The sequence below is a fragment of the Daucus carota genome, chromosome 7 (genome assembly GCF_001625215.2).
Source record: "Daucus carota subsp. sativus chromosome 7, DH1 v3.0, whole genome shotgun sequence".
In the NCBI taxonomy this organism is placed as follows: Eukaryota; Viridiplantae; Streptophyta; class Magnoliopsida; order Apiales; family Apiaceae; genus Daucus; species Daucus carota.
In genome coordinates, this window is record NC_030387.2 from 28184087 (window position 1) to 28194805 (window position 10719).

Consider the following 10719-nt stretch of genomic DNA (forward strand, 5'->3'; position numbering starts at 1 on the left):
ATATCAGGAAATTGAAGGCATCAAAACTTGGTACAACAAATGTGGTAACAAATTATTTGTACTAGTAATTTGATTAACTACTAAGATTTAGTAAAAACTACTGATCATTTTAAATTTTTAGGGAAATACAAGTATTTTTCTATATCATTCTTTGAAATAAAAAATAATCTTTTTTTTCCAAGTTGGTCTCCATTATTTCCCACTTCCTACCTTTTGGTCCACATTATTTCCATATTAGTCGAAATATATACTAATATTGATATTGATAATAAGGAAGATTATGATGATGATTTTTATAATAATGATAATGATGATGATGATGATGATCATAATAATAATAATAATAATAATAATAATAATAATAATAATAATAATAATAATAATAATAATAATAATAATAATAATAATAATAATAATAATAATAGCAGCAGCAACAAAAAATGATTAGACCGACTGATGTTGGAGTTGACATTTGAAATAGTGATAACAATTAATAAGATTCTTTATTTTATAATATTTATTTGGAATCCACTAATATATTATTGGTATTTTTATAGCTTGATTTTCTTTTCAAAATACTAATTGTGCTCATCATGTGCGAGTTGTGGACACAAACATAATTTGGTCTATGACTTAGTAGATGGATACTCATTTATCATAACCAATTCAGAACAAGATATTTTTTTACATAGAAAATAGTATATTCGATCTTCATCAAATTATATATATATCTTACCTATTTTATTATTATATTTGTTTATCTATTTCACTTTGTTGATAATTGTTATTTTGCTAAGATCACAAAGTTTTAGAGGTAAACATTATTTATAAATATTTAATTAGAAGAAACCGTCTTCATTTTCACGAGTGAAAACATAAGTTTATTGGGTTGAAAAACATACATTTCACCCAAACAATACAGTTTACCATCATTTTGGAATAAGCATAAAGTACATATATAAATCATGGATATTAATATGGATCTTAATTAATTTATAAATAAGATAATATCAGAGCTCATAATTTGATAAGATTTTTATTGTCAAGAGATGTAAACTCATTGCTCATCACTAGATAAACCACTTATAATTACAAGAGAAATGGGTCTTAGAGAAATTAGGAGACATAAATTTATTTTATTCAACATATATGCATGTCTTGCTAATTAGTAAGGCATACAAGCTTGTTTATTGAAGAAGAACATGTTCAACAGAAATGGTCCGGGCTCTGCAAATTGGACATTTGTTGATCCTCATGGGTTTGCACACTGAGACATCCTGGGTTGCTCTCTGCCGCATCCCTTTTTTATCCAACATCACCTTCCTGCCCTGGCACTTCAACAGCCATATCAGCTGGGGCCCTAGCATGAAAGGGGATTGCCTTAACAAGCTTACTTACATGGTCCTCCAAAGATTTATCCTCACCACTAATGCCCAAGGATACTACAAAGTTGTCTAAACAAATCTTGTAACAATTTGTGGTTGAGGCCACAGCCTTATATATTGCCTTCTTACCTGAAGCCTGGGCATCATGTGCATCATTAATTGCCTTCTTTGCATAGGTCTCAACACTCTCTTCCTGTTTGGTAGCCTTCTCCAACTTTACCTTGAGATCAAGCCTTTCCAGATGATTATTTGAGAAGAGTGATATTACTTGAGGAGAGTGAATGTGAAGGGAATGATGATTATTTTCTAACACATGCATTGCCAGATGATCTCCGGGTTGTCCCTTATCTTCTTCCTCTGTGAGTAGCATGTTAAGATCAAGAGGATTCAGGCTGAGATCAATAATAGGGCTGACAGCTGGAGTGCCAATAATAACGGCTGAATCAGCATCACCCACATGAGGATGAGGGTTTTGTATTTCTAACTCATGGGTTGGCAGGTTGCCATATGATCTCTGTGTTCCTCCTCATCTACTCCCATTTGTTTGGGTTCAAGATTTGTAACCTGCCAAATAATAAAGTTAGCTAGCTAGATGATTTGTTTTAAAAATAAAAATTATTATATATAGAAGTATTTGTATGCTTGAATTAATACAAGTAGATTGTTGATAGAGGAATTTGGTAATCAACAAAGATGTGGTTCATGGCCGGAATCAAGATCCGTGACGGTGGTTTTGGTCGCCGGAGAGTGGTGGTTGTTTGTTTTAGGGGGTGGCAGAGATTAGGGTTTTGAGTTGGTCTCACGTGCTAGCAACTCATGATCCCCTAATGTGCCTACGTACCCCTATATTTATAAGGGATCAAGTGGTACGTAGTTCTATTGAACCAAGACTCCTAGTTTGATCGGGACTAGGACTCTTGGGGATAAGCCCAATCCTGAGGTGGCGACTTATCTCTTAGACTTCTATCATCTTTAGAATCCTACTCCAGTTAGAATTAAGCCTTGAGGCCAACTACCTCAGACTCCTTGTCCAAGTACATCACGGATACGGCATTATCTCCACTACGAGAGATAACACTAACCGCTACTTTTCGTAGCATGGAGGAGACATCTTGGTAGAGCCGTGACCAATTCCCTGAGGTGTAGGGACGCGCCCTCCCCCCTTAGTGAAGGTTCTCACTAAGAGGTAAGACAAATAAGGACCCAAGTTACACGATCGTCCCAATCCCCCAATGAGGGCTAACTCACCAGAATACAGGATCCAGACATATGATCGGCCTTCATGTTACCCTGGAGGGCCTTCAAGAGTCATGATCACCCCAAGCCCCCGCACTATGACAACCCGGCAGATAGCAGGATTGGGGATTATAGATCACGCCCGGATGAGCCCGGGAACTATCAGATGAGCCTGATAACTACCAAATGAGCTTGGTAACTACCAAATGAGCTTGGTAACTAGTCTTCATATCCCTCGGAAGGGTCGTCATATCCCCCGGAGGGGTAGGTCTTCATATCCCTCGGAAGGATAAGTCTTCGTATCCCTCGTAAGGGTCGTCACTGAGACTCACTCATCCTCACACACAATGATTCTTCCTGTGGGCGCGACCCCGGAGGACGCGCCCTCAACCTTCGTTGTCTTGTCTCTTTAGTCGTTTCAAGTCAAACCTGTCTTCCAACATCCGAAGGTCGCGCCCCTGTGGATGCCCCGTAGAAGGCGCGCCCTTGGTCTTCATCCCACGGTCAACTCCTTACAAGGGCCGCGACCCTCGGTCTCCTCCGGAGAGGGCGCGCCCTCCTTTAACATAGTGACCAATTTTGGTCATAACAAGTACTCCCTAGATTTCTTTGTCATTGAAAATGTCGAAGGAATCTTCATTCGATCCATCCTTGCCATAGATACCCTCTCTTAGTCTACACCTTGAGCCGTCACCTTATTCCCCAGATCTTCTATCAGGCGCGCCCTTTCTTCATAGGCGCGTCCTCTCTTCATGCCTTCAAAATTACCAGGTCCCGTCCTTTAAGCTTTGTGGTGACGTGTCTATCCTAGAAAACTTAAATTCGAAATGGACCGTACATGAGGGGACAGCTGTCAATGATCCACCCCTCTCCCTATAAATATCTCTCTTTTCTTCTTCCACACTTTATCTCCCCCATTTCTCACGTTTTTCTCTTCCCAGCAAGCATTCTTCCGATCACGATTGCCGTTGTACCGCCGTTCCTTAGCACAAACTGACCGGTGAGATCATTCGCCACACTTCAAGGTACGTTTCCCCATTATTTTTGTCGATTTTTGTTGGTTACATTGTTAGATCTATGCAAATGTCCTTCCAACTTTCTTGCTCATTTCTTGTGTTCTTGACTATTTATATATATATATATAGGTGTATGTATATCTGTAAATCCCCATCGTACGTCCCTTTGATTCTCCAACTTCATAAGATATATTCTCTGAACATGTTTACGCGTTGTCGGCTGAACAACCATACTCCTTCACCGGGCGTGCCCACTATTTAGGACACGTCCTCTTATCCCTACGTCGAGATACACGCTTGTCATGCCCGACCCTTCATTATCATTAGGGCGCGCCTTCAACTTTAGGCACTTGTCCTTTCATTCCTTACACAAGTAACACGATCGCACACTAGCACGTCTCATTTGGGGCACACGCACCTGCTCACATTCGTGCCTCTTTCTAAGGGCGCGCCCTTATCATCTTTTTGTTTACAGCTGGCAGACAAGGGCGCGTCCCCTCCTTTCCACCCGTTCAAAGACTTTCTTGGCCGCATTGGGATCTCAGTCTCGCCACCTGAATATTTTCCTCCATCTCCGCTGCGACCTCCCCAGACCATCCCCGACGGATTAAGGCAGGAAATTCTGGACAGCATAGCTCAGGGCACTCTTTGTTCCTCTAGTGAAATAGAATCTTCTCATTCGGCTATTCCCCAGGCTACCAATCAGACCATCCATCCAATCGAGGTCACTAGCTATCCTGCTACTGGCGACCAACCGATGGACTACGACACCCCATTTGAAGAGTGGACAGATACTTCCGAGGGCGCGCCTGTTCGCAGGAGTAAAGGAAAGATGTATCAGCTGATTTCCTCTTCGCCAGACCACAGCGTCCCTTCTCCTCCAAGTGATAAAGATTCTGACTATGAGCCCCCACCCAAGGGCGCGTCCTTGCTTGAGGATGCCACAGAAGAAAATTTTTCTCAAGGCGCGCCTGGAGGGCGGCCATCCACCATTCCTCCTTCACCTGAATCCTCTCCTGAACCTTACGTTCACCCTCGTATAGAAGAATGGGAGAAGGATGTGGACTGGTCAGAATACGACGATATGAATCTTTCTGCCAAGATGATCGAGGAAATCAAGAAAGGTCAGGGAAAGTTGAACTGTGTGGATCAATCCTCCACCATCTCCTGGGAAGAGTTGGAATGGGTAATGGATTACTATGAACAGGAAGGATCGGCCGTGGTGCCCCTTGAAGAGATGAGGCCCCATCGCTTCGACATTGGGAATCATAGGATCCCTCGCACGGTCTTAACTCCCCGGCACGTTAGTTCGGGAGTGGGCGCGCCCCTTCACAATTATTTCGAAAAAATCTGTAAATGGTTTGACATCGCTCCCATCCAATTGTCTCCCAACTCTTACAAGTTAGCTGCTGGTCTTTTCATCCTCTACAAGGGAGAGGGTTATGATGAGCCCTCTATGGAGGAGTTGAGTTATTTCTTCAGACTTACTAGGAGCGCTCCTGGCTATTTTTTCCTTGTCATACGACATCAGCACCGCCTTAAAGGTTTCAGTGAAGGGCGCGTCTCCCATGTGAAAAAATGGAAGGAACCCTTTTTTTATGTTTATAACACAAAAAGTGTGAGGACGCAATTTAACATCTCTCCTGGTAAGAATGTTCTTTTCCAAGGCGCGCCCTTAATATTCTCTCTGTTTCCCTTAACTAATTCGTTCCTTATTTCATTAGTGGAACGTGGCATATCGTCTCTCGATAACGAGGCCCTCGAGAGAGCACAACACATTCTTCACTTGCCCCCCGGAAGGAAAAACATGAACCTCTTGGTGACTACCTCCGCTTTAATCGAGGCTGGGTTTCTTTCCCCCAAGATAGGTACCAAAGTGGGTTTGATCGCTTTTAGGGATGGGAGACCTCTTAAGAGTAAAGAACACAATGTTCTCAAGGCAGAACCTGAAGTATACACATCTGACACTGTTCCTCCTGGAGGTGAATGTAGGCGCGCCCTTACAGCACATCTTGGTGGCGCGCCCTTTCTTTATATGTGCATCTTTCATTATTTGCCTATGTATGCACCCATTTGTTTTCATAGCCATCTTTTCTGTACCAAGAATAACATATCTTTGCTATGTGCAGGCATGACCGAGGTACCTTCGTTCTTTTCAAGGAAGAAGCCAAGTCTGGGAGAGGACGCGTCTCTCAAACCCGGTTCGTCAAAGCGGGGCGCGTCTAACCTTGTCTTCCAGAAACCGCTTTCCAAACCTGATGTTGTCTCCACGGAGACACCCCGCTTCAAGAAGCCTCGAGTTAGCAAGAAACAAAACCCTGCTCAACCTTCAAGTCTGGTCTCAAGAGTCCTCGGTGACATTGGTGACACCATCATCTCTGATAACGAGCTGCAGGCATGGCGCGCCAAGTTGGACTCTGAGAAAGATGCTTGGATCCTCAAGGCAAGCTGTGAGATATTGATCCATAACATGGATCGTGATGATGCCAAAGCTGCCCAGGAGGCGCGCCTTTCTGACCTTGAGAAGGAAAACTCCCAACTCAAAAGGGAGGCTAAGCAGCACGACAAAGCTCTCAAGAAGGCCGAGGACGGCAAGATATCTGCCGAGAAAGAACTTGACGCTGAAAAGGTGCGTTTTGAGAAAGAGATGGCTGATCTCAAACTGAAGAATTCCTCTCTAGCCGGTGACAACAGGCAACTCTTGGAGGATAAGGAGAAGGCGGTGGAGACGTCGTTCACAGAGGGACTATTCAGCTATGTTGCTACCTTCCTCTCCGGGGAACCGAACTACAATTGGCTCCCAAACTTTGGGAAGGCTGCGGTTGATTTCATGGCTGAGTTCCCTTCTAAGAATCCAGAGTTGATGGCCGCCAAGAAGGCAGAGTTAGCTGAGACGCTGGCCAAGGAGGCCACAACCGAGAGGGCGCGCCTAGAGGGTGACACTCAGGCCGGGGACATGTCCAAGGACGCGCCCTGAGTCCATTCTCTTGTCATGCTTAACTCTATCATTTTGTCGGTGCAGGCCCGTTTTAAGCCTTGCAAGTTGTATTATAAACTAAGTTTCTGGATTCGTGACATCATGCTCTCTTGACACGCCTTAACTTTTGGCATTTGTAACTCAACTTTAATCTTTTGACGGCGCGCCCGTGCTCTTCCGCATTTCTGACTTTATGGGGGAGGGCGCGCCCTAATGAATATTATGCTCTATTTTCAGTATCAGCGTCTCACTCTGCATTGTTTGCATGTAGCTTTCGCTATGCCATCAGTTAATGTTATATATTACTTTCCAAAGGGCGCGCCTTCAGGGGGTCGTGCCTTCTTCCCATAACTATGGGCGCGCCTTTTTACAACACGTAGCAGCGATGCTATGTCTTAGCTCTTTTCATGAATCACATATGCAGAGGGCACGGACTTTCCTGAAACTTCTCTCTTTCGAAAGATAGCATAGGTAACGGGCGCAGCTCACGGCGCAGCCTCGTTTTCTTTCAATTATTCACTTAATTATAGCAACCCTGAGGTCACTCCCCAGTCTGCTCATCATCCTATACAGGGCATCACGAATTTTATCGTGGTCTAGAATACTCCAGTGCATTGCGCTGGTCCCAGAGCTTATGGCTCAATGGGGAATAAAGCGGGGATCCAGCCCGGGTATATCACGGATATGTAAGATCCAGAGCGTTTCATGGGCACGCAGGTAACCACAGGTTTCCAGAGTAAATCGTGGGAAATTTAGGCCTCATGATGCGATCATGTAGGACAGGGGGCACGTCTTAATGGAGACAGGCAGCTCCCCTAAGATGCTTGGTCTGCATATAACCATATACACATATCATTTTAGGATGATGATTACTGGCACTACCTCGTGACACGCCTTGTCAGGGGGAGGGAGGAAGCCGCGTCCTCCCATCAACCCCATGATCCTGGAACTAACGCCGAGGCGTGCCCTATACTAATTTGGCGCACCCTCCTTCAAATTTGTCAGGAGATCAACTCTCTATGGTGGATACTTCAACACCTGAGAATACCAGATTTCCAAAGCGTAAATTAGCGAGCCAGTTTTGAAGGGAGCTTACCCAGAGGTGCGTTCTGCCAGGGGGAATTGTGCCCTCCGCGGTTATTTGGTCTCTGACGATCGCATCCTTCGTCGGCTCCTCATTCAAAAACTTTGCTCCCGGTTTATAGTGACTCCCCATTCCGAGAATCTCGAATGCAAACCGGGTTGTTCCCCGGAGTTCTGTTTAAGATATCTTTCCCGGGCTTCCAGTAAAGGTACTCGCTAATTTTCGGAGGGTCGAGGCGTTTTTCTTTTACTCAGCCGCCGCCTCGCCGGAAAACGCTCCGCCTCTACGGGTAAACCTCCGTCGTGTCATATCTCTTCCTCTTAAGATGAAGATCTTGAATAGCCCCTTCTTCTAGCGCCAATTTGTTGATAGAGGAATTTGGTAATCAACAAAGATGTGGTTCATGGTCGGAATCAAGATCCGTGACGATGGTTTTGGTCGCCGGAGAGTGGTGGTTGTTTGTTTTAGGGGGTGGCTGAGATTAGGGTTTTGAGTTGGTCTCACGTGCTCGCAACTCATGATCCCCTAATGTGCCTACGTACCCCTATATTTATAGGGGATCAAGCCGTACGTAGTTCTATTGAACCAACACTCCTAGTTTGATCAGGACTAGGACTCTTGGGGATAAGACCAACCCTGAGGTGGCGACTTATCTCTTAGACTTCTATCGTCTTTAGAATCCTACTCTAGTTAGAATTAAGCCTTGAGGCCAACTACCTCAGACTCCTTGTCCAAGTACATCACGGATACGACATTATCTCCGCTACGAGAGATAACACTAACTACTACTTTTCGTAGCATGGAGGAGACATCTTGGTAGAGCCGTGACCAATTCCCTGAGGTGTAGGGACGCGCCCTCCCCCCTTAGTGAAGGTTCTCACTAAGAGGTAAGACAAATAAGGAGCCAAGTTACACGATCGTCTCAATCCCCCAATGAGGGCTAACTCACCTGAATACAGGATCCAGACATATGATCGGCCTTCATGTTACCCCGGAGGGCCTTCAAGAGTCATGATCACCCCAAGCCCTCGCACGAGGACAACCCGGCAGATAGCAGGATTGGGGATTATAGATCACGCCCGGATGAGCCCGGGAACTATCAGATGAGCCTGATAAATACCAAATGAGCTTGGTAACTACCAAATGAGCTTGGTAACTAGTCTTCATATCCCTCGAAAGGGTCGTCATATCCCCCGGAGGGGTAGGTCTTCATATCCCTCGGAAGGGTAAGTCTTCGTATCCCTCGGAAGGGTCGTCACTGAGACTCACTCATCCTCACACACAATGATTCTTCCTGTGGGCGTGACCCCGGAGGACGCGCCCTCAACCTTCGTTGTCTTGTCTCTTTAGTCGTTTCAAGTCAAACCTGTCTTCCAACATCTGAAGGTCGCGCCCCTGTGGATGCCCCGTAGAAGGCGCGCCCTTGGTCTTCATCCCACGGTCAACTCCTTACAAGGGCCGCGCCCCTCGGTCTCCTCCGAAAAGGGCGCGCCCTCCTTTAACATAGTGACTTGAATGTATCAAATATATCCAAATATTATATTGAGTATAATTAAAAATATTATCGAGGGAATAACAAAGATTACAAATTAGATCATAATTTTTTAAATAAAAGTAAATACATATCAAAAGTAGTTGCTCTCTAAATGATTGTTGGACTTGTTTTAGACAAACTATACAAATTTTAACTAATTTTTCTTAATTAACAATTTTAACTAATTTTAAAAATTCCATACTTGCTACTTTATAAATCTGAAAAATTATATGGAGTAATGAAACTCACGGTCAATAAAAAGTATATATGATTATAAGAGAATTCCAAAACAACAATTTCAAATACAAAATAAAAACAATATATAATGAGGGTTACATTAACATACCACATCACAACCAGCAAGATGATAATTCTCCATCATCCATACAATAGGCGTATAAATCGGGTGAAAAGTATTTGAATCTGGATCAAATAATGGATTATTGAAAGATATAAAAAAATATATTAACAGTTTACGTTGCATTATACGACAAAAACAAACAAGGATGATCGAGGGAAAACACTAAATAGTCATATTGTATATGATTCAATAGCTAGGTTGATGTTGGTGCTTTTCCATGGTTATGGTTGGAGTTTCGAGTGCTCTGAAGTAATTTCATCTGATTTTTGTATAAACGGCGTAAATGTAGGGTAATGTAGAATACACAGAGAGTTTTGTATAAGCGGCACAATTGTAGGGTAATGTAGAATACACAGGATCATATGTTATATTTATATAGCGAGGGAACTGGGCTTTTTCATTTTTGGGCCAATGAATAACAACTCCAAGGGCTACCGGTAAAATTGCTTATGCGGCAATAATATGACTATCAAGTAAAAAATGGGCTTCGTCAACGCAGCCCAACTATTAGTTAAATATTTATTAATAGTATTGTTCAAATAAATATCAATTAAAATCAAATTATTCACAAATTATTTAAATTGTATGATGATTTAAGTAGTTACTCCTAAATAAACCAAAATTCAAACGTACACTAGTATTTAAAAGTCCGGCGTATATTCATTTCCATCACATTTTATCTTATTTTAACACCTTTTATCTTTTCTTCCACACCATGATCATTCAAATCTCGAAATATCAAAATTTCGAGATTTTGCTCAATTAACTCAATCAACACAACCATCTCACTTCGATTTAGTCACCATGATCATTCAAATCTCGAAATATCAAAATTTGCTCAATTAGTGTGAGGGAGGAAAGAAGAATCAAAATTTGCTCAATTAACGTGAGAGAGGCCGGAAGGGAGAGGCACGAGTGAAGAAACTGTACTAGCAGATTTGGTAATGAAAACAATTAAAATTTTGCAAGCATTTCCGCTATGTTATTTTACTAATTAAATGATAACAAATATCTTTATATTTCAGTAGTAAATTAAGTGTGTAAATCTAGAAAGAGAATAAAATGAATATGATTATTAGAGGTTCCGCAAATGTGGCTACACTATATATTAATAACACTAACAACA